At 43.5% G+C, this 25404-nt stretch overlaps 1 long non-coding RNA gene across 1 annotated transcript; it reads left to right on the forward strand.

Moving 5' to 3' along the window:
* Positions 1–802: 802 nt before the first annotated feature.
* LOC109281200 (uncharacterized) lies at positions 803–11470 on the forward strand. Its single transcript, XR_009461617.1, has 5 exons — positions 803–900; positions 5215–5422; positions 5684–5804; positions 7400–7485; positions 10077–11470. It is a non-coding gene; the product is annotated as an uncharacterized LOC109281200 (long non-coding RNA).
* The last annotated feature ends 13934 nt before the right edge of the window (positions 11471–25404 follow it).

Here is a 25404-nt window from a genome sequence, read left to right on the forward strand (position 1 = left end):
GACAAGTAACGGCAGTGCACCTTGTGCCGCTGCTTCTTTTCCCCGGGGAACACCCGTGCCATACACACTTTGTCGCACGGCAAGTTGCCCTGAGTGGCGTAGGTGAGGATGTGACCAGCACTGTGCTGACCCCAGCAGCCTTAACTGAGGTCCTGGGGGCCTCCTGGAGCTGCAGCCACAGTGATCTTACTGGGCAGAGCCTGGTTAGCAGCTGCAGCACAGCTCTGAGTGTCTTGGCTCTACTTTTCAGCAGTGCATGCTGCCCGAGTGTGCGCTGCTTCCGTTTTTTTTCTGCTTTTTTTTTTTTTTTTTGACCCCTGGATATTCAAGGGTCAAAAAAATCTGTTGGGGGGGAAAAAAAGGAGCAGTGCATGCTTAGGTAGTGTGCCCTTGCAGTGCAGAGAACTCCAAACTGTGCAGTATGTAGCACTGCAAATGTGTTTGCAGTACCACATACCACAGGACCGTGCTTGTCTGGATGTGCCCCTTGTGTCTGCCCTTCCCATGCTGACTGGGGAAAAATCCTTGTCTTGTATTCCAATAAATATGGTACATCAATCAAATCAGTCAATCAATATACATGTTAGACTGAATTTAGTTGTTTTGAGTGTGAAGAGACCAAGAACACCTCATGTGCAGCAGAGATTGCATGATATTTTACTTGGGGAGGAGAAAACATCCTGACTTCTGTCTGCTGACCTCTTAGTATTTGCACCAATAACCCAGTAAGAAAGCGGGCTTCATGCCAGCCCAGCTCAGGAGGCATTCCTGCTAAAACTCTCATCTTTTCTTTAAAGGAGGAACACAAAGCGAAAGCATAACAGACAGCTCATCCCTCTCTTCCCACCCAGGGAGCTAGCAAATCTTCAAGGGACTGCTTGAACACAAAGATGATTCATGGTAAGTCCAGTATGTTCTGCAATACGAAGTACATGATATCCTAAAGCACAAGTGGATAGTACATTCATTAATGGCCTAAGTGTCTCTAAACAGCCAGAAATCCAGCAATCACGTCAGAAGAGGGGAAAATATAAGTGAAGTAAAAGAAACCCATTAAGTCCTTTGTTTCTCTGAATCCTGTTTCTTCACCATAACAATAGCAATACTAATTCCAATAGAGACATGCTAGTATTACATACACTTTAATAATATAAAATAATAATAGCTATAATCCATGATAGTATTAATCTGGTCCATTTGAGAATATTTTTTAAAAATTGCTTTAACAAAGCTTTGGAAAAAATGACTTTTCTACTGCAAAGCTTTACTACTGAGCCCTGTCTCTCAGTAGGTTCTGAAGAGGATTTGTTACTCATATGACCAAGAAGAGCAGCTGCGCTCACACTAGGTATATAGCCTATGGCTATTCTGTTTCTGGGAAGATTTCATATAGCAGTGGACAGAAAGCAATTGGCCTCCATGGTACTGTCTTGCACAATCATGTTAGTCATTAGGAACATTATGCCTTTCTGTGTAAAATCCACCAACGATGGCTAAATTACCCCTAATTGTATGGACCATTGGTCTGTTCCAACATGACATGGCTCCCAAATTCATTAAAGTTTTTCAGGGTACAGCTTCTGCTTTATACTACTTTCTACTAATCTTGACTTACATAGTAGGGCAGGGAGAGAGGCTCTGACCACATGTGGGAGTCTGCCCCAGATTCCCAGGACATGCACAAGAAGCAGAGACCATCCCTCAAAACAGCAACACTGCTGCTCACATTAAGAAATTGAGAGAGAAGGTCAAATCTATCAAGAGGGGCAGGGGCATTAGGCTAGACAGCATAATACTTTATTGAACCCTATGTTCAAGACTGCTTCTTCAGAGAGGCACTGGGTTCCATGGCCTAGAGATTGAGGCACTTTCTGCTGAACTCTGATTACCTTTCCCCAAAGTAAAGGGCCCCTTAAGACAGGTAGATTGTAGTAATATGCTTCCTGCCCTTCTCCATAAGATTTCCACAAAAGGCCAGCTTTCAACTGATGCTGGTTTGGGTAGGACAGGCTCAATGGTCACTGACCTCATCTGAAAACTGGCAGCCTTGAAAACCTTTCAACAAGCAGTATGGACATATGCAGTGTAATCTATTTGGCTTGTGAGTGTGAGGCACTCACCTATGTACAGAAGACAGTTCTTTCAGTAACAGAATGCTGTTTTTAATGTTGCTTTCTCAAAGGGCAGTGAGAGTACAGCATTAAATGGGGTAAATGTTAAGTGACTGAGACCATTTGAAGCTTCATCAAAATCATGGTTTGAGTCACAGATCAGTGCAAACATGGGTTTGACCTCAAAGCAAACATCCGTCAGCAGGAACATCAAGTTTTCCAAAGCCTTGTTAAAACTTTTTTTTTTCCTGGGTGGCTGTATCTTGGGAACCTGTTGCTTAAAAAATAAAACATCCCCAAATTTGCACAACACAGCTTATAGCACACAAGTTCCGACAAGGGCATCTTTCACCAGGAGAAAACTAAGCAGAATACTAAAATTAGGTCAAAATTAAAATAGCACTGACCACTGAGCCATTCAAATAGTACTAAGAAAACAAACAAGAAGAAATAACTGGGGGAATAAAAGTGAGTACAAAGACGAAAAAAGTTTACTAAGCCCGAGCAGTTCTAAAACATGCCCAGCTTCATAGTTTATGCATAAGCCTCATCTTTGCACATTTAATAAATCATCTTAAACTTGTACACATATTAGAATTCAACAAAGATTCATCATGTGCATTGCTCTTTAACCAGATATATTTGTAATTCAATATATTCTAGCCAGCTGTACTTCATACTCTTTACAGGACAGGCATCTGTTTGGGGGTTTTTTCCTAAAATAACTTTGTGTCCAGAACATTAATTAACATATTCCTCTTTCACACAAAAGCACAAAACAAAAAAATCCAGTAGAATCTACATATTCACCTCTCATTGTCTTGAAAGCTGATTTTATTTAGCATTAAATATTTTAAGAATTTTTGAAAGTTGTTAAATTCAGGGTCTCCCTCCCCTCTTTCAGTAAGGCATCTCACGAATAGGGACACTGTAGGATGTTGCAGAAGGGTTGTCTCATTATGAGAAATTAAAATTTAATTCTAATTAATTCTAATTTGTTTTCTGTTGTCAAAGGAATAAAACAAAAACTGATTTAAGAAAAGCCAAATCAGGAGTACCAGAACTCAAGTGGTTTAGAGTTTCAATAATACACTTACTTAAAGCAAGTAAATAGAGATGTTAATGCAGTACTTGTTAAATTATGCAATTTATGAACCTATAATGGAGAAATACACTTGTAACTTGTAAATAAAAGGGTAAAACCACTAACATGGTTAGTGTAACATGTAAATAACAGACAACCCCCCCCCCCAAAAAAAAAACAAACAAAAAAACCCAAAAAACACCTCACGTGTCATAAGAACCTAATAATTGCTGTACTGGATCAGACCAATATCTATCTAGCCCAGTGTCCTGCCACTGACCGTGACAAGAAGCAAATACTTTACATTAGGAACTGGAAACCTTTCAGGAGCACTCAGGTGCTTTAACAGGTTGATCTGAAGGTGAGCCACCAGTTCTGACCTGGCCACCACTGCCACTACCCCCCACCAGTGTTGACCTGACACCAGATCACTATCGATGTCCCCTGCTGCTGAATCATCATGAACATCCCAACTTCATGCACCAGATTGAATCGCTTGGCTTGTAGTTGAAAAAGTCTATAGTTAGGACAGCTGTTAAACCCCCAACCACATTTCCACATCTCAAAATCCAACAACAAAATTAGCAAAAGCTATGTTCATCATTGAGTTAGACAAGTTCACCAAGGCCATATTAAATTAAGATTAGTAAAACTGATTGTATCAACTATTTGCACTAGCTTGCAAAGGCCTTGGTCAAACTTGGTGATGACTAAGGTTAAACTAAAATGTGTAAACCTGTTGCAAGGTAAGAAGAAGATGTAACGCAACATGACCTTGTGTGGGAAGTGTAAAGGTAGAGACACAAAGGAGACAGAGACAGAGATGGAGGGGCAGTGACAGATATAAAAGGAGACAGAGACACAGTGACAGCGATGGCAAAGACACAGAAGGAGACAGCCACAGAAAGAGAGGGAGGGAGAGAGCCATAGCCATGGCCACAGAGGGAGTATGACACAGAGACTGACAGTGATAGCAAGATAGGGAGACAGACAGACAGTGATGGTGATGGATGCAGGAGGAGACAGCAAGAGCGAGACGGGGAGACAGCAAGAGTGAGACAAAACAATGACAGACAGAGGGAAAAACAGAAGCAACAGATGAAGGAGACAAACAGCAATAGAGATGAAAAGATGGCAACAGAGAGAAAGACACAGATATGGTGAGGGACACAGAAGAAGACAGAAACAGACAGTGATATTGTGATAGGGAGACAGTGACAGTGAGGGACACAGGAGACAAACAGTGACAGAGAGATAGGGAGACACAGAAGGAGATAGATGGTGATGGATGCAGGAGGAGATAGCAAGAGAGAGGGGAGATAGACACAGATGGAGACAAAACAATCGCTGAGCCAGGGGGTGCAGAGGAGGGTCCCCTGCATGCTCGGTGGTGGACCTGGAAGTGGACCGAAAGTACTTGTGGTCCACTTGTGGGTCCACCACTGAGCACATGGGGAGTCCCCCCTGCACTCCTGTGGGACGCTTCATCTGCCCCAGCATCTCAGTGTGTATGAGCCGTGCCTGGTACCTCAAGGTATATAGAAAAAAACATTTAAAGCTGTGTCTATGGCTGATTTGCTGATTCTCCGAATCAGAATTGAATCTTCAGATTCGGATTCAGCTGAATCGAATCGGGACAGTGATCCAAATCAATGAATCAAATCACTGTCCCTCGAATCAGGCTGAATCCAAATCGAATACAGCCCGTTTCTCACACCCCTAACTGTTAGTCAACAGATGGTTAAAATATCAAAGGGGGTTGAGGTTTGGGGGGGTGTTGTTTCCTGTGGTTTCTTCATTAGCATCAATCATTCTGGTACAGTTAGGATGAATATGTTTTGTGCTGGGACTAATATAGTTTCTTAGCAATTTTGCAAGGTTCCTAATAAATGTCTGGGCCTTGCAAAAACCACAGCAAAAATTTCCTTGTGGAAAAGATATTTGCTTTTTCTTTGAATCCTCATTTGAATCATATAAATGCATTTCATCACTGTGTTCTCAAATCTTATCCATTCATAGTTAAGTTTCCAGCTGATAAATCTGTAGATCACTGAATCTCAACTCATGGTGACAGAGTACCCTGGGGTGCTGCGAGATGCTTTAAAGGATGTTGCCGGCAGCCTGAAGAGATAAGCAGGGTGTGAGAACATAAGCAGATAAGGGCAGGCTCAGGCTCTCCCTGCCTGGCTGCTTCCCTGTCTCCCCTGCCCAGCTTCTCTGCAAGAAGGTAAATACATTTGTTTTTGAAATGGGGTTCTGCTTAATTCACAGAAGTTATGAAGGGGTGTCTTGAGTCTAATGAGGGGTGCCTTGAATCTAAAAAGCTTGAGAACACTGCTGTAGATGATGTATTCATTGTAATGAATTGAATTAACCATCACCCTAGATATTTTGAGGAATTATATTACATCGATATTACCTCAAAGGAAATATTTAAGGAGTAAGGTGCCAAGTATATTAAACTTTTATTATTTCTCTTCAAACTTAGAGTGTCAAACTCATCCATTCCCACCTCATGGACTGGATCTGGAGTGTGGGGCTCCTTCTGGGTCCAATCCAGATGACAAGGAGCCTTGTGGGATGGATTCTGACCCATCTCCAGTATCAGGGTGAGTGTCATTGTGCTGGCTCAGGAAGCTTCAAGGATTAACATAGCTGTCACTCACTTGCCTTCTCCCCCCTTCTCCACCCCTCCCTCCTCCACGAGCCCTTCAAGAGCCTCACAGGCTGGATGACCCTGCTCTGTGGGCTGTATCTTTGACACCCCTTCTTTAAACTAAAACTTTCAACAACTAGTTTAATCAGTTCTCTCTTTCAGGAGTGCTAAATTAAATTCAGTCCAAGGACTTCATCTCAGGTCTGCCAGCAACCAGTCAGCAGCCTGGCAAGTGTCTAGCAGAACACTTTACCAAGGGTAAAAGCTCCAATTCACACTTTTCTCTAAAAGGGTTCAATAAATACCGTTCAATATTCTCCCTTACATTCCTCAATGCTGTATAGTATTGGACATATGTGCAAGTTGTGAGTAATATGTCGCCAAAGACCTTTCCTAGCTGTTTTAAATTTCCATCTGAGACTATCTTAAGTCAGATTTGATGAAAAGGAAATGTCTTTAAAAAAAATTCTAATTACAGCATCTAGTGTCATGTTTATATAGTGCTTATTTAAGGAATTAATACTTGTGCGATACTTTTTAACAATGCCTTCCCGTTAAAATTCTCAGTTTAGTCATTCTGTTATTAAAGACAAATCATGAAAGACAGTGGGATCTGTTCCACCTTTTTTTTTATTTAATCTGGAAATAACATTTTGCCTGTGGGAATGGTATCAGATAGACAATCTTAGAACTGATGTAGCCAATGTTACAATGCTTCCAGGTACCATATGCTTTTCAACTAACACAATTCCTTTTTGACCTGGAGGCAGTCCATTTATGTGTTGCCTAGACAGGCCAAGGTCTACAGCAGGGTTTGGTAACCCATGGCCTTCTGCACAATGGATTGTATCTGGCTCTCAGTGGCATTTAGCAGCACATGGGGGGGGAATTGTTTGTACATGGCAACATTTAGTGGCAGAAAAGGAAAATCAGCAGCAGGGAGAATTGGTGGCAATGGCAACGATGGCCCACCTGTGAGCCAAGCCATGTTAATTCAGCCTACTATTACAAAAAGGTTGCTGACCTTCCAGGCCAGAGCCTGGACAATCTGCATACAAAGATTATATCCAGGTCTGAAGACAGAAGGCATATTTGCCTCAAAGGGACAATATTTCTCTCCATAGGTGACGCATGTGCCCCCACTAAAATTGACAGCCACCACCGTCTGCATCACCGTCCACAGGTGGTTGCTGCTCGCCGCCGCCACCCCCCCCCCCCCCGCTGCCAACACTGCTGTGGCTTCCTGCAGGTGGTCCCCACTCTGCCCATCCTCACCACTAGCATCACCATCACAGGACTCGTAGTGGAGATGATATATTTTATTAGACCAACAAGATTTTTGCAAAAAAATTTCTTTAATTGCAAGCTTTCAGGCACAAACACCTTTCATCAGGCATTGGAGAAAAGATTGTAAAAGTTCTCCTGGATAGAAATGAAAGTTCATATTTCATAGGATTTCACAAAGGAGTCAATAGACGATTTTTATTAATGAAATCTTCATATTTTAGCCATTTTTTAAAAATGAACTCTTTATATTTTCCCAAGCAGGAAGCAACTGTGACCACCTGAAACCCAAGATCTTGCTCCTGCCTTTGTTTCAAAGTAATTTGCATCATCACAGATCCTCACAGGAGGTAAGGCTCCATACCAGCTATGAACTGACTGCCCAGAGGAGTTTTCCATCTATTGACTCCCCTGTGAAATCCTATGAAATATGAACTTTCATTTCTACCCAAGAAAACTTTTACAATCTTTTCTCCAATGCCTGATGAAGGGTGTTTGTGCCCGAAAGCTTGCAAAGCATGGGAATAGCTTATCAAAAATATTTATAGATTAACTACCTTTTCTAGAGGACAGACATCACCTGTGTGTAGAAACTTCTAATTCTAACCTCCATTTCATAGCCAGCTGTCACTGTGCATAAACCTGTTTCTATTTTCTGACAGAAAACAAGGAAACACCAATATGCATTCTAGCATGTCTAATGATGATTGAATCTGACCTTGGTACAGTTTTATTCCTGGGAAGTCTGGCACTAACTGCTGTGCCCCTAATTACAGGAAGCTCTTTACATCAAGGTGCTAAGATTCAATAGTGAGAGATGTCTCAGCTTCATCAATTGTTGTGTGAATATTCACAGGACCCAAGCTCAGCTCCTTAAGTCCTGTCCCAGGATGCATTCGTCTCAGTGTAAAACCTGGGGTGGATTTTCAGTGGGCAGACTCCTGCATGATGGTTTCAGATTTGGGAACCTAATGGGAATATGTTCCACACAAGTTTAAGATTACGTCCCACAGATTTGCCCACTGCAGCGTGCAATGGAAAGAGTGAAGCTTTGTTGCTTTGGATGATTAAATGAAGCCCACAGTCTGAGATACAAGGACAATAAAAACTAAAAATCTTGAAATAATTGTTCCCTACTGCACACGCTAGGATTCAGTTCAAGGCTCCGATCCCACAGAGCATTTTGGGGATTACTTTTAGATAGTCACCTTTTGAAGCTTATCCTAACCTAATTAAGTGCCTGTTTTCCCCTCAGGGCTGGCACTTTTACTAGATGAGATAACAGCTGCATCTCTGTGAGAAGCCTTGTGAAGGGCAAAATATTTGTTAGCAGTTGCTATTTTCAGCCTTGCCAGAATAAACAAAGAACTCAGCACCTGCAGTCATTTCTTTTAAGAAGTCAGCATAATTTGTGGATGTGCCGGGGGTCAGCAGGGAGGGGAAATGGATGGACTTCTGCGCAAGGCCTTGGGATGATGCTTTTGAGGGGAGTAATGGCCTCTTCTCTGTGGAGATATATGGGACTTTTAGGTGACTGATGAATAACTCTTCCAGAAAGGCTAAAAAAAATACACAGCAGGACAGCATGCTTTGAAATTAATGCACCTTGGGATAACCCAGTGTGGGAGTAAAAATATCGACAAATAGGAAGGCTAGAAAAAAACAAACTGGGCAAAATCAGACAAAGGACTAAAATATAGTGAAGAGAATTCTCTTTGGGCTTTTTAATTTTTTTTAAAAATCACTCTCCCCTTCTATTACTCAACACTAAACCCCACAGTTTCAGAACTGTAAATATCTCAAAGAGCAAGCTTTATATTGATAACAACCAGGCTTTGGGTTTAACTTTGCTCAGAGGGATAAATAATATTAGAGTCTGGATTAAGACAGGATTAATGGGAGTTTATGGTCACAAAGAAGAAATTATAAACCATATTTATGCTTGGTTATGATGGTATGAAGAACACACTTCCGGGTGGGGGTACTAGTTAAGAAATATTAGGGTTGTATTTACAAGAAAGCTAAAACATATTGAGGGACTCCCACAATCCAATTAATACTAGGAACTGGAAAAAGCTACTGCTTGATGCTCCTTGGGCATGTGATACTCCATGCAGAACGCCTACTGGGCTGTTTTACAAATCGAATTCATGATGGATGACTGCTAATGTACAGGAGCAAGTCTTTAGCTCATGACTGCTTGTACCAGTGCAGGCCAGTCTCTTTTCTGATTGCAGGTAAGAAACCACAGGCACTGAAGCTGCCTTAGACATTCTCTTAATTGTGTTCCACAATACAGTGACACAGGCCTGCAGCGCACAGCAATACTGCCAAATTATGTAAGGGAGGTACTTCAGGGCACGTCTATACAAGACACTTTACTGCACAGTAGACCAAATTACTGTGCAAAGTGTTACCATCTAAATGTGCAGATGCTTACTGCGCAGTAATGTGCTCTACTTGGTGGTTAACTTGCTACCTGCCAATGCAGGTAGCAAATTAACTGCAGAGTAGTTACTGTGCATTAATGCACATGTAGATGCTGACCAGAAGCATATTTGCTTCCCGTCAGCCCCACCACCAAGGGGCCACCCTCAGGCTAATGCCAAGGCCACAGGGCTTGGAGCTTCTCCAGCCCCAGGGCTGGGGTGGCTCTTTTCCTGCCCCAGCCTCAGGCGCTTAAAAGGCTGCAGAGACTCTGTGGCCCTGGGCCACCTGCAGCTAGCCTCTGGCCACCGGGTCCCAGACCAGAGGCCCTCAGCTAGCCACAGCAGCTTGCCCAGACCCCAGCACTAGTCCATAGCACAGTGTCACCATGAGCCTCCCTGTCCCATGCCATCTTGCTATACAGGCAGTCCTTAACTTACAACGTTTTGAGTTACTATGTTTCGCACTTACAATGTTTATAAATTGACACCCTCTTTCAAATTTACAATGCCAGTTTCGACTTACAACACTTGATCCGATGCAATGCCATGCCAGCAAACAAGTTCACTGTGTCACTCATCTCCCTGGAGAACATCTGTCCAAACTTCCTTGGACACTTTGTTTAAGAAAGCAAACAAGACTCCAGAAAAACCTGCAGCCAAGACTCCTGAGAAGACTCCAGCCAAGAGCCCTTCAAAAAGCCCAACCAAGAGCCCTTCAAAAAGTCCAGCAAAGTCACCTCAAATAAGTCCTTCTAAATCAATATGATTGCTATTTACAATATAAATATATTAATGTAACTATATTACTCATCTATGATTGATCGAGTACAGAATTCTGGGGTATTTTTGGTGAAAATAGGGTATCGGGCCTTGGTTCAGGAACCAATCCCCCATCTATAACATTGAGAAAATTAGTTCCGAGTTACAATGTTTCAACTTGAGATGTATTTTTTAGGAACCATTTGTGTCATAAGTCTGAGGACTGCCTGTACTGAACATGGAGGTACCTTCTGAGGCCCAGCAGCACCCTGGGCCACCTGCAGCCAGCCTCTGGCCACTGGGTCATGCAGCAGAAGCCCCCAGCCAGCCACAGCAGCCTGCCCAGACCCTGGCGCTGGTCCCTAGCACAGCATTGCCACGTGCCTGCCTGTCCTGCACTGTGTCCCTGTGCTGGGTGCTGCAGGCATCTACTGAGGCCCAGCAGCACATGGACTGTTGCATGCAGGTTCTTCAGGCCATCAAGGCAGTCACTTTGGCATCATGTCCGATGCCATACACTGCCTCCCTGGGCCGCATCTGGTCCCAGGAGGAGAGAGCGGACCTTGTGGAGCTGCGGGGCAAGGCTGAGGTCCTCAGCCAGTTTGTTCAGCACGAGCTCTCCAACACAACATGAATTTCTATGAGAACCTGTCAGGCCATATGTGGGAGCATGGGTATGACCAGTCAGCATGCCAGTACTGCATAAAGGTCAAGACCTTGTGGGCACAGTAGGTCACCGTCACCAACTACAACTGCTGGCCAGGGTCTGCCTGCAAATCAGTGCACTGTATGTGACAGCTGGACCACATCCTTGAGCCCTGGGACCCTGGCTGGAGCTGTGCCATGTGCTCCAGCATGGGCAGCTGGCCCAATCCTCTGCTGTGGCCTGGCATTTGCAATGAGGCATCAGCAGGGGAGGGCCCCTCAGGACACCAAGAGCCCATCCCACCACAGTCCCCACCTGTGGCCTCATCAAGCAGCTCCAGCAATCTGGGCCAGCACCTGCCCTGCCAGCTCTGGGTGCACAGCTCCACCAAGGAGGCCAACCAAGCCATGGCCCACCAGTTCTCAGCAGCTCCAGCTCCTCCCTGGAGGGGACCTCTGCCAAGGCAGCCAGGCACTGTGCCCCTGTGCCCTAGGACACCACCAGGAGCCACACATCTTTGTTGCCACTGGGGACAGACTCAGGCCACTGGGCATGGCTGCCTTGCCCATAAGGTAAGTCCTGCACTGGGGGGAAGGACCCTCCCCGCCCCTGCACCTGCACCTGCTCCAGCCCTCCCTCCCCATCTGGCCTGGCCAAGCTGCTGCTGATGCCCAAAGTCTCCCCTGACAGCATGCAGGGAGGCAGGAGTGAGTGCAAAACTTTAGTGAGCAGCCTGAACCCCGTCAGCTAGGCAGGCATGGGCCTCTTACATGTAGAGGAATATGTTGATGCCGGTGGCAATGTTGTCCTCAGCTGTGGAGGGCAGGGATGTGTAGCGCAGCCACAGGTATCCCTTCAGATGGTGGTGGATGTGGGGTAGGGGGTGGGGTGCTGGCCCCAGGGCACCTCTCTGGAGTGGCCCTCTGGGAGAGGCGCCACCAACTTTGTGTCCCAGTCAGCTGGGAGCCCCTTGCCCCCCTGAATCTGAACGCCCTGGGCTTGGTGGCAGCAGCAGAAATGGTGGCCACGGTGATTGCCTTCATGCCACCCGCTGCCCAGCTCCAAGCCGCAGCCCTGCCTGCCCCCTGACTGCTGCCTGCCACCCAGCAGCAAGCCCCCCAGTGGACTTGGGCTGAGGTGCAGTGGCGACTCCACCAGCCAGGAGACTCTGCCCCAGGCTCTCTCCTCGGGTCCCCCACCAGCCAGTCCCCCCCACCCCCACTTCCTTGGGGCCTGTCCTGCCACTTGCCCTGGTTCTATGTGGCCTTGGAGCAGGAGCTGCCTGCAGCAGGGCCAGCAACATGTGTGAGCCTTGCAGGCCCAGCCTCCTGGTTGCAGAAGGGGGAGCAACACCTCTAGGATAGCCTCCCCAGTGGTTGCCTTACCTATGCTGAAGAGGTGGCTAATGTAGCACAGACTGGTGGGTGTGGCCAGCTTGAGCATGACGATGGCCAGCTGGGTGTCCACAGGGAGGGGCCACTGCATGGTGGTGGTCTGCCACTCTAGATGTGGGCAGAGCTGCTTGAGGAGGTTCTGGAAGGTGGCACAGGTCATCTGGAATGACTCTATCCACTCCTTATCATCCCAGGTATGTTGAATGACATGCAGCCACCAGTCCTGGCTGGCCAGGTGGGCCCATAGCCAGTGGGGCTGGAGCCCCAGAGGCACTTGAATGGCACTGGTGGTGGTATCCAGATGCACATTGTTGGCATTCCTCCCAGGGTCTGGATAGCAGCATGGGGTCCGGAAGGTAGCAGTGCATTGGCAAGGGGCCTGAGACACTGCAGTAAGCCTGGCCAGGCAGCTGTGCTGTGTGAGGGGGCTGCCAGGCCCAAGACTGACTTGGGTCAGGTGGCGGTCACCACATCAGTGCAGCATGGCAGCCAGAGTGTCCAGCAGAAGCCTGGAGCACTCAACATCACTCCTGGGACCTGGGGGTAGAGCAGCCATCACACGGCAGACACAGGCTCTGCTGACAGTGTCACAGAGATCTGTGCCAGCATGCTGCAAGATGCTCTGGGCCAGGAAAGCAGATGGCCAGGGAGCAGCACACTGGGCTGGATTTTAGAGATGGTCCCTGACTGCAGGCAGCTGTGGCTGGAGCCTCCAGCTCCCCCTGAACCAGCTGGTGCAGGCCGGAAGGGATGGAAGCAAACTATTGCCAGGAGCAGCAAATCTGCTCCCATATGCCTAAATGTATAGATGCCTGCCTAGGGTGGATTTACTCCATAGTAAATTACTGCAGAGTAAACCCATCTAGCAGTTTTTGCACATGTAGACGTGCCCTCAGTGGCCACATACATGTCCATTAACGCATAGTAGTTACTACACATTTAATTTAATACTTGCTTAATGAAGTATTAAGTAAATGAGTAGTAACTACGGTTAGTGTGTGGCAGAGCTGGCGAATGCCTTTTTAGTGACACTACTGTGCAGTAGCCTAATAATACTGTACAGTAGTGTATTAGCACTATCCATGCTGTGACACCCTACTCTGCAGTGTTATTAAGATACTGTGCATTAAGCATTTTGTGTAGTTGCTGCCCGTATCTCCTAATGTACCAGCCAAACCACAGTATTTCATCTTGGTGACCTGCATGTCTAATGGTTCTGAGAAAAACAGAGTTTCTTTGTGTATGTCAAGGCTACAATTTCATGACATCTGTGGCCCTGCAATCGTTTCTGTGTCCTAGATCAAACAAGTTGCAACATCTAAAAGTGGTAGGCAAAATTTAGCTATGTTATTTCGTAAAGTCTCTATGAACTTCTCTTTCAGTTTTACTTTGAGAGTGTTCTCATGCCACTGAGTCCAAAGTGCTTGACTGAATATTCAATTATAAACACAGTGGTTGCTTTTTTTTTTCTTTTGAGAGAGTAAAAGGAAGGCTCAAAACTATGGGGAATATTGGTGATCTCAAATGACCCAACTGTAAGGATAACTTTCAATGGGAAAATATATTTTAAGTCACAGAATTAGGTGAATTATGCATAATTTTTGATTTTGTGACAAAGCTTTTGGACAGCTTTGGCTGCTAGACCACACAACCAGAAGAAGACAGTAGGTTTGCAGAATAGTTTGAACCACATTCATTCCGTATCTAAATTTAGTGTTTTAACTGGAGTTATATCAGGGGTGACTCTGACCTATTACCCTCACAAAGTAATTAATTACAAAAAGAAAATTTTCCACTTCTAAGAGATACAAGACAGCAATTATGCTGTTACTTAATTACTTGCTAAAGTAATATATATAATACATGAATTCTAATTAATAGCATACAGTAAGTTAAATTAATATGGTACTAGCTTCAGAATAGCTTTTTAATTATTGCCATTATAAAGCACCTGCAGATGTTCAACCAATTGGATCATTCCATTAGCTGAACATTCCCATGTGCCTTCTCAGTGACTACAAAGATTTTGCCTCCAGCAATAGTATTGTATTGTTTTCTGTTATTTCTTTTTAAAAATAAAGACGGTTATTTTCTTTAAAATCAGAAAAGTTTCAGAAAATGCAACCATCTCCTTAATTGCAAAGCTTGTACAGAACCACAGTAATTCAACATGTTTTACAAATATCAATTAACACAGTGTCACATGTCCAAGCTCAACATTATGCCATATCTATGCCAAGTAAAACTAGCTCTAAGTTTTCACAGTTACATCACCAAATGGCACAGTTCTTGCTGTTATCACCAACAGTGATTTTCTGAATGAAAAAGATGGTTTGTTTGTGACAAAAAATTCTCATCAGTTGTAGAGCAGTTAAGATGATGCCCATCCCACCAGTAAAGTTTATCTTAATCCTTCTCAACAAAATGTGTTTCCTAGACAGAATCATGTGTTATACCTATATAGAAAAATCATTACTTGTCAAGATGTTAGACTCTCTAGCCAGACAAAAGAACCAAAAGAGATCAACTCAAGAAGGAAGACAACACATGCTGCAACAACTTAAAAGAGATAAATCCAGATATCTACCCAAACATTATCAAACATGTACAAAGAGACTACCAGAAGTTTTTTTCCAACATCCATCTAACATAAAAAGAAGAAATAAAACCAATTCCTACATGAACAACTTTCCCAGCTACAAAACAATCGTCAGAGAAACAACAGCAACATCTTACAACATTCCAACCTCATGCTCGATGAAACTGAAGGAACCAATCAACCCTCAAATATTATCAATCTCTCCATGCACACACTTACCAAAGCTAAAAAAACTGTCCTGTCTAAAGGCCTTTATTTCTGTCCAAAAAAATACCCTCTACAATGTGGAGAACTAGAAGAATTTTTCTGATGCCTCTGTCTCAAGGAACATTTCCACAACCAAAGTGAATCCACGTCCAACAATGCTTCACCCTTTGACAACATCAAGGAAAAGACTAACCCCCCCAAAACCAACAAAACAGCAGATTGGACACCTCACAGTGGAAGAAATTCAAACCTTGACCACTATATTTCCACAGGGAAAGCATGAACAATGAAATAATCAACAACACACACTACCATAACACCCTCTCCCTCCCAGAGAGAAGGGTCATAGACTCTCTAAGAGCCAACCACCAAATAATAATAAAACTAGCAGATAAAGGAGAAGCTATAGTTATCCTTGACCATGAAGACTACATAAAAGAAGCCAGCAGACAACTCTCTGACACCACCTACTAGAAGAGCAAGCAAAATACAGCCCTGGGCCAGATCCAGCCCGCCAGGCCATTCTATCTAGCCCATGGGGCTCTTAAAAATTTTAGAAAATTAATTATTATCTGGCCCTGTCTGCCTGTGTCAAAGACAGCAAGGTGCCAGCGGCAGCAGGACCCAGAGGGAGTCAGCGACAGGACCTAGGGGCAGCAGGACCCAACAAGGCCCTGTACCACCCCTGCCCATTGGGATTGGGCCCCAAGGGTCCCATATCACCCCTACCCAGTCCTGTATACTGTGACCAGGCCCCATACTGCCCTGTATGCCATGGCCTATGGGACTTTCCACAAACCCACACAGAATCCCAGGGGCTGGATGACAGGGAACTGGGGGTTGTATCTGGCAGGCAAACCAGGGTGTGAGCACCCTGCTCTAGCAAAACAAAGGCTGAGAAGGGATAATTGCTCTCTATAAATACATACTGGGGATATTCTATAAAGCATAAACAACTGGGGATAAACTAGCCATGAATAGATTCAGATGGGAATAGATCAGAAAAAGTTTCCTAACACTGGAGCCATCAGATACAAGAACAGCCTTCCAATGGAGAATGATGAAAGAAAAACCTTAAGTGCTTTTAAAGACAGAACTTGATAAATTTGAGAGACTATATGATACTATTCCTTCAACAGGAGATGACTGGACAACCCCTCCACTACTCAGCAGGAAAAGTAAGGCAAGGGCTGCAGGAACCACCAGAAAAGAAAAGACAACAGTGGAGGACTGGGAAAAGAGAGCGGTTATGCATGAGAGTTTTGTTTCATGTTCCCAGAGACCCAGTGGGAGCCCTTCCATACTAAGATTGTACAGGTCAGGCTTTGTGGGGTTCAGGAGAATCAGAAGGCTGTTGATGTAAAGGGCTTCAACAGTACACTCAACATCCAGTGGATTTATCTGGCAGTTAATGCTGCTTGCAAGAATCCTGGCAGTCTTTCAGTGGGTTTGGCTTTCTCTTGTAGCACTGAGGGATGCTCTGGCAGCATGCATCTCAAACAGACCATGCTTTCTGTAGCTGGAAGAAGCAGGGAATACCATAGGGCCACATAGTGAAGGCCATAGGAACTGATATTCAGAACACATGGATGCCAGATGCCTTGAAGAATTTGGCTCCCTACACCCTTTGCATATCCACTAACCTCTTCCCTCCTTAGGAAGGCTATCAGCTCCTTCATGTGTGCAGAGATACACAAAATGTTTCCCTCCTATTAACAGACACTATTGAATAAAAGGGAGCAATAATTAGGGCAGCAGCAGCACACACACAGACACCAAATAATACATGGGTGCCACATATGGTGAGCTGCACTCTGCTTTCTATGTAAAAGATTGTCAAACAGAAGGCAGAAGAGACCTCTCTGGTTTTTTATTATTCCCAAAAAAGTTATCAAAGGGTCCAAAGGGTCTTAAACTTCAGTGAGAAGAGCAGCAGAGTAGGAAGGGGGAGGGGGGGAGAGAGAGGGGGAGAAGATGACCCCAAACTGACTGTTCTTACTCAGCTTCATGATTCATTTCTGACTCACCCATCTGACCTGTGGATGACCTCTGTCAAGAAAAAAACCTTTAAGTGCATTTTTCTTTGAATAGAGTACACTCAATCATCTACTGTTTCCTCCCCCTCTTCCCTTAGTGTGTGAGACAGCCCAGCACAGAAGAGAGAAGGGAAAAATAGTCACATATGAGGACATGATGAATGGACAAATGAGAAGCATCATACAGGAGATGGTGGATACTCTGGCTAGAGACAGACATTCAAAAAGCCTGAGCCTGAATTGATTCAATCTTTGCTGGTTAGTCTAACCTGGCTAAATGAAATCAGTTTTGTAACCGGACGGGCATCCCAGAAATGGAGGCAAAATGCCTGCAGTAGCTCAGGCTAGAAGACAGGGGATGCTAGAGTAGCCCTCCCTTCCTTCCACACCATGGAGCTGAGGGGGACGTGGCCAGGCTCAGGCAGAAGCTCTGATTAGCCCAGCAGGGAATTGATAACAGTGTTTATTACCCCATTAAGAAAACAATAGAGGGACATTACCAGCTACTTGTTGATGTTTCCTGTTGATTCAGCACAGACTGTAGCCAGCATGTGGTCTGCTAGCTAATACACAGGTACCTCCTCAGCAAGGCAGTGGGGAGGAGAGGGGGGTGAATTCCTGCTTAGCAGGGCATGGTGAGGAGAGGGGCGAAGCAGCCCACAGTCTATGGAGCTGCACCCAGGGAGCAGAGGGGAGGGTCCAGCACTGCTGTGGAGCAGAGAGCCCCACCTAGCCCAGAGAGCATGCTGGGATGCTGAGGGTGTCTGATTTATTTTAAACCAGCAATGGGTCTGGAACAGACATTGTATAAACCAGTTTGAGCCAAATCAGTTAAGTCTGATACTACAGTCCAGGTTTATCTCAAACCGGTTTCAGCTATTCTCAAACTGGTTTATGTGCACTGAACATTTGTTCTGTTACTGTTAAACTAATTTCTGATCATTTAAACCAGTGTATGTGTAATGTCTGTCCCTTGCCACTAAGTCAGCTGCTTCTGAAACAACTGACTCAAAGAAACCAGACCACAGATCAAACACAAGAGTTATAATGCTGTGAGCAGGAAGAACAAAAGTTACGTGTATCATTTCTGCTTTCTTAGTAGTATCACTGGAACACTGGGGGAAGGAGGGGAGCGAGCCATGTATATTATATGCAAGAGACAAGAGAGTAACTGAGTGGGTTATTTTATGTTCTGTTCGCACAACATTTAATAAGTCAGAAGTGTAACAGGCATCTATTCTGTCAACCCAGAACAGGCAGCTTCGCAGACATGTAGAGGCTTTGCCTTGGTACCTAGTGTGGTGTCTCTATAAGAAGCTCTAGATCTTATAAATTTTATCCATTAAATGTGTCAAAACTGCCATTTGGATAGGCATCTTACTGTTCCCAGGCCTAAGAGCTACCACCTGAGCAAGGTCAGTGCAAGATGTCCTACTGCGTCCTGATCTGGAACAAACCTGTCCATAGGATGAAAAGGTAATTCTGTTTCCATGCCTATTCAGTCCATGCCCTCTCCCTACAAGATGGTAAAAATGTCAACTGCAGAAGTGATACAAGGAAAGAAGAAATGCATTGAAATGCATTGAAGTTCAGCTGCCCCTTCTTTGCTCAAAACAGGTGCAGTTTCACCCTTTTTTTCCCTTTCCAGGACCTGGGGGTATGGAAGAGATTAAATGAATGCTATGCTAGAAAACCCCCTAAATATTAAGATAGAGCAATTTATCGGTCATAAACCATGTTATTCCTATTTACCACTATTAGGAATTGAAGAATTGCAGAACAGACATTGGATTGCTGTTACATAGTTCCTTAAAAGTGCTTCTTGTAGCTAACAAAAAATAAGCTGAACAATAGCTTTCAGATAACTCAGAAGATTTTTTATGTGAGAAACTCTTCACTGTTTGGTCTCAAGGTTAGGCACAGATCCAAGTTATAATGCTTATTGTAACAAAATATCATCTTTTGTTTATTCTCAGTATAGCTGCGCAAACAATTAGCAAATAATATATTCAGAAAATTTAATCTTCTACCCATCCATTAATTATCCCCAAACTGGCTTCATTTTTTTTAGAAAACGTATTCATGTTCTGAACCATTTAGTTGAATATTCTCTTTAAAACTAGTCTCACTCTTCAGGCTGCACAAACTGCTCTGTACAAATACTCCTGATATTCTGAAATCCAAGCGACTGTGTACAAATTTAGTATATCACATGACATTAGTCACGTTGATTTTGTTCCTTTCATGAAACAAGTTTCATAAACGCATCTGAAAGGCTCAAAAATGTATTTTCCATGAGTATCCAAACAAAATGACTATGGACACTAAAACAGGATAAACATTGTTGAAGTGAAATTCTAATTGCACATCACTGAAAGGTTAAGAATATTTCTTCACCCAGGTCTAATGTTTAGGAACGTTTAGCCAATTAGAACACTGTCAACTCTTGGGATTTAATTAAATCATGTGCAACAGAATCAGGCAGACAATGTTTTAGAAACTAGATTAAAACATTGTACAAAGCAGATATTTAACAACCCTTTGTACCTTATTCTAATAATCCTTATGCAGATGTTTCTTTTTCTAGCCTTGATAACCAACTCATGGATCCTAGTCCAACCTTGGCATCAGAAAACACAGATCTATTAAAGAGAGCTGCAGCCATTCTCTCCAGGGCTAAATTTGGCCCTTTCTGCAGTCAGCCAAGGATGACAGATGAAACACTGTGTTAACACAATGTAATTAAAAGATTGACTGGGGATGTGCATCAGACAGCTGTCAAAACACAGTTCAGGCACAATATTTAAGCATCTCTTATCAGTGTTTATTCATAGAGGCCTTTGTAATAATAGTAGATGCTTATGCACAAGCACATGAACAAATCCAGAGCAGGGAAGCCAGGTGGATGTGCAAATAAACACTCACATGCTTCATGGACAACATATGTAATGTATCTAATACACATGAAATCTGCACACAACTACAAGATATTTCAAATAAAAGCTCTATATCCCAAATGTGCAGCCCAAGTATTTCTGATTGACAACCCTTCACACCGCTACAGGGATGCAATGGGGTCTTAACCAAGCAGAAATGGTCCTCAGTAAATATACTCAGCATGAAAGGATATATGCCTAGGCTTCCAAGCTGGGGTAAGCAAGCTAAATATGGAGCATAGCTGAATCATATTTAGCTATTCATTGCTACCCCTAGAAGACAGGGGTAAGTACACATCAGCATACTCCATACTCCAGTATATAGTGCTAATATACTTAAGTGGACTAGCAGGTCCCTAACTGTCCACTGAAGTCAATGAGGGCAGGATTTAACTCAGATTTTTTAAGCCCTGATTGCTTAGAGGACAACTACAGATGTAGTCTAAGAAGAATAAAAGATTTATTGTCACACCATACCAAAAGTGAAATTCTGGTCTTACAGCCATTTCTATTGTTACAGTCAGTAGAACCAAGGACAAAGTTTGACTGGCAAGCTGTGTTTTAAATGAAAACGTTGTTGCTTCTTTTATTTCACTTACAGCTTCCCTTTCTAAATCCCTGCTGTTAGCTACTATATTCCTGAAAAGTGATAATTTGTAACATACTAGAAATCAGTTTTTCTGGCTTTAAATACTACTATGACGACTTAAAAATGCCTAGTCTTTAATAGAGTAGATAATCAAAATGAGCTATTTATTTCAAAGCCTGAAGATCCATTTGCAGTGTATGGCCTCCTGGCTCCTAGTCATCTAGGGAGTATCCTTTGCATTTACACAAATATGTACATACTGAAGCAGATTAAGCTGTTTCTTTCTATGGATCTAGAGGTGCAAGTCTGAGACTCAGTCCAGCACCATACTAAAGTCATGTGCAGTTGGCCCACCTGTGAGTGACAAGTCATTTGGTCCAGAGAGTCAAGCACAGCACCACCTATAATTCAACTTTCTCATCAGCTTGAGTAATGAAAGTTACTGTTTTTAATTTTTTTAAGCTATAATTTTAAAATATTGGTCCAACATTTAAATTTTGGAAGCCATGTATCTGTCCCAAATTTAAGTTTTATGTTCCAGCTAAAAAACTGTTAACTGTTTCTGAGAAGGAAGATAGGAAATAATTAAATGAAACAACACAACTCAACCTTATTGTTTTGACATTGGTAAATTTTGGTGACTTTCCTTGATAATCAGTAACACCCCAAACCTTTGAGCAAAGATTTGACTTTGACAGAGAACAGCCCTTGAGTCATGGATATGCCTTTTGTCTTTCTCTAGGAAATCTTCCAAAATTTAGCCAAGACACAAGGCTGAAAAAAAATGCATATGCTTAGTGGTAACTTGTTAGACTCATTAGCAATCAGAAGCTTTGTCCCCAGAGTTTTCACCCACATGATACATGCTCTAGCCCAGTGCTTAGCAGACCCCTCCATGCAGGTGCCAGCAGATCCAAGCCATTTTAGGCCCAGCTGTAGACCCCAGAACTGAAAGCAGTGTGTTTCACTGCAACTCTTGATGTCCTATAAGCATAGAAGAAAAAACTTCCTGAAGTGAATAGAGAGGAGACAAGAAACCTTGGAGGATAACTGGATGTTGAACAGAAGGACTGGAAGTTGTGGATAAAAGGATAGGGACTGAGGGTAGGGTAGGGTGGGGGAGATAAGAAAAAATTGGGATTAGGTTGGGATTAGTTGGACAAGAAGACTGGGCCTGGAAACTAGTTGGCAAGAAAAAATAAAGAACATATATGTACCAAGTCAAAAATGTGAGGCAAGAACTGTGACTGGTTAGTCAGAGAGACTGCGGCTGAGCCACCAGTAGGGACAAGGAATATAGAAGAATGGACATCTGTGACATCAGAAGGACCAATCAGATGAACAGGTTGGGACTTATATTAAAAGACTCTCTCATAACAAGAGGAACGAATTGTATGATTTCCTAACTAACTAGTGCTTAATCTTGCAGCTTAATGATATTTTAAAACAAAAATTGCATTCATGTTGTGTGTGTCTGACTATGAAATACAATATGGAAGGAATTAGGGCTACAGCTGTAATACATTTTGATCAATAATGTGCAGGATTATCCTCTCAAAGAATTTAGCTGTGCAAGCAGTTGCATCGGAGCCAAAGATACTTAGTCCCCAAAAGGAAACAAAAAAACACATCACCTTATCTGAACATTAATTAGAAACACTGACCCAAATAAGAGTTTGCAGCACCATCCCATGATTTGATAGCAAGCCTTTATTTCTCTTCCATGACATCCCAGTAAGGACTGGCAGAGAAATAAAGGTGTTATCTGGAAATGAGTCTAGCTTTATATATTTGCTACTACTGATAATATTAACATGAGCCAGGTCTTAAAAAGAACATCAGTCAGCATACAGGTAGGGATGTGTGTGTGCCGCTGGGTATTCCCAATTTCTGTGCTTAGTCTAAGATTCATCAATAATTTATACACTGAGCCCTGCTTGAGTCTTCATCTGCATACTTTGAAAATGGAGACAGTAATCAACAAATAATAATCCCCTAAAAATAGTTCATTTATGTCCCTATTCCTGCTCTACTTTTTCAAGACTCCTTTTTACTGACTGTCTTACCTAGCTGTAAATTGACTGTAGGTAGAATCTGCTCTCACACGCCAATTAGTTTTATAGTTTTGACAAAACTCTATTTCAGGTGGAAGCAAGAGCATATTCAGGCTTTAAAGCTAACAATCATAGCGGAAAAAAGGCTGGAAGGGATTTGAGGAGGTCATCTGGTTCAAACCCTTGCTCAAGGCAGGATCTTCCCTGTCCAAACGATTCTAGACTAGTGTTTGTCTAACCTTCTCTTAAAAACTTCTAGGCTAAATGCAGGCAGTCAAAAAGACTGAGGCTGAGTGGATTCAATTTCTGTAGGTTAGTCTAAACTGCATAGATTGAACTAATAAGCAAGTGAACAGACATTCATTTTTTATTCTGGAAAAGCACCCACATTTCTGCAGTGGCTTAGGCCTGAAGCCAGAGGGTGCCAGAGCGTGCCTTCCTGCTTGGCTGAAGTAGACAGCTAGCCTGTCTACCCTGAAAGGGGGGGTTTGCAGGGGAGGTGCCAAGCATCCTGGAATGCTGAGGCACTGTGAGTTAACTTGAATCTATATGGAATCTGGGACAGAAGTTCAATGACCCAATTTAATCTAAATCGGTTAAGTCTGATCCTACATCCATCCAGGTGTATCTTAAACCAGTTTCGGCCATTTTGAAAGCAGTTTATGTGCACTGACCTACTGTTGTGTTACAGATTTGAACCAGTTTATGTGTAATTCCTGTCCCTAGGATTCCACAGCCTGTTCCAGTGCTTAGCCACAGTGATAGAAAGTTCTTCCTAATATCCAACCCAAGATTTCCTTTGTTGCAATTCAAGACTATTACTTCTTGTCCTTTCCCTTGCAGCTACTGAAAATAGTGTAGTTCAGGGGTGCTCAACCCTGGTCTGTGTGCCAGAACTGGTTCCCAGCACTATATAGTCCAGCCTTCAGGACTTGTCATTGATCTGTGGGGAACCCCACTGGTTGTAGCCCTGAACCCTAGTTCAGGCATGCAGAGTGACACAGGGGCCAATCTCTGCATGGGGGCTGGGTGAGGGCCCTGTACCTCCCCCCCACCCCGGCTCTCACCCATCCAGGATTGGGCTCTGGTGACCGGCGCTGCCCACACCTGTTTGGGATCAGGCTCTAGCTGGGTAGAGATAGCACAGGGCCCCTGGACCTGATCCTGGCATATGGGAGCAGCCAAGATGTGTCCTGGTCTGCTGACCAGCTCTGCCCCATTCAGCTGGCCCACAGAGTCAAAACTGTGAGCACCACTGGTATAGCTGAAAACTTATCAAGTCCTCCTTCTGTTTCTCTACAAAATTAAATACCGTATCTTCTTCCATACAACATGCACTTTCCCCAATAACATAGCTGCTGGAAATTTCTGTGCTCATTATATGTGAAAGAGATAGCAAGAACAGTTTCTGCAAGTTATGAGCAAAAGTAAAATCTGCACACTACTCACATACAACAGAATAATGAGCAGGCTTAGCTCCTTTGCTGCTGCTACTCAGTTACTTACTTCAAGGAAAGATCTTTTTCTTCTTTATTCTGCCTTTCAAAAACAAGGTGCATATTAAATTCTGAGGCATGTTGCATGTGAGAGTGCAGTCATTCCAGTTCCTTCTACCTTTCCTTGTACGTAATGTTTCCAGGACCGAATTTTTGTTGTTCCCTCCTGGACTATTTCCAGTATATCCCTATCTTTCTTGAAGTGCTGTGCTCAAAACTAGGCAAAAACCTCTAGGTGTTACTATACCAGTGTTGAAAAGTTGCGGGAAGAGGGGAGAGAAAATCATTTCCCTTGACTGCCATTGACAAAACCCAGTACTCTATTGCCAGCCACCCCCACCCCCAAGCAATGGCACTGTGACAGGGAATCTCATTTACATGTCAAAAGTACCAATTTGCCATAGGATCGCTCTCTGCCACTGCTCCAGACAAGCTTTTTGCTGATGTCATGAATTTTGCTCTCAACTTGAGACATGTTTAAAAAGTGCCTGCCTGGTAGCCATTTAAAAGTAAAAGTCAAAGCAATCATGTTGAGCAATCCAAAAATTGAAGCTAGCAAAAAACCCCAAGTAAATTAATTTAAAACCAAAACAAAAAACCCACTAGGCATAAACATTTTGGTTTTGAGACTTTTACTCATGCCAGGCAGCAACACTTTTTTTTTAGGTTTCCTGGAGGGGAGAGAGGAGTAAAAAAAACAAAAAACAAAAATCTCGGTGGGAGAGTACAGCCAATTGCTCCTTTAACAAGCTGCAGCAGCTGTCTCAGAGAGGCAGCAGGCAGACATAATTTTCAAGTTCAGTGCAGATAAATATTAAGTCCTAAGCCAGTTATGATTTCTCTTTTCCACTTCCTTCCAAAATGAGGGCCACTTAAACTGCAGGATAATGGTGTTTGCTCTGGCTGTACTTTTCAGTGGAGACCCAGAATTTCTGCATATACGAGCTGAAAATTAGATTTTAAATCCATGTCAAGGCACCTACTGAATTATTCAGAAGTGTCAGATGTGACAACCAGCATCTTGGCCAGTACACTTGGGCCTGAACTGGGGATTTCCAGAACTAAAAGCAGAACCTTGAACAAAAGAACCAGATCTTTGTAGCTAAGACTGTTACGTGTGCATA

The sequence above is a fragment of the Alligator mississippiensis genome, chromosome 1 (assembly GCF_030867095.1).
Source record: "Alligator mississippiensis isolate rAllMis1 chromosome 1, rAllMis1, whole genome shotgun sequence".
NCBI classification, from domain to species: domain Eukaryota; kingdom Metazoa; phylum Chordata; order Crocodylia; family Alligatoridae; genus Alligator; species Alligator mississippiensis.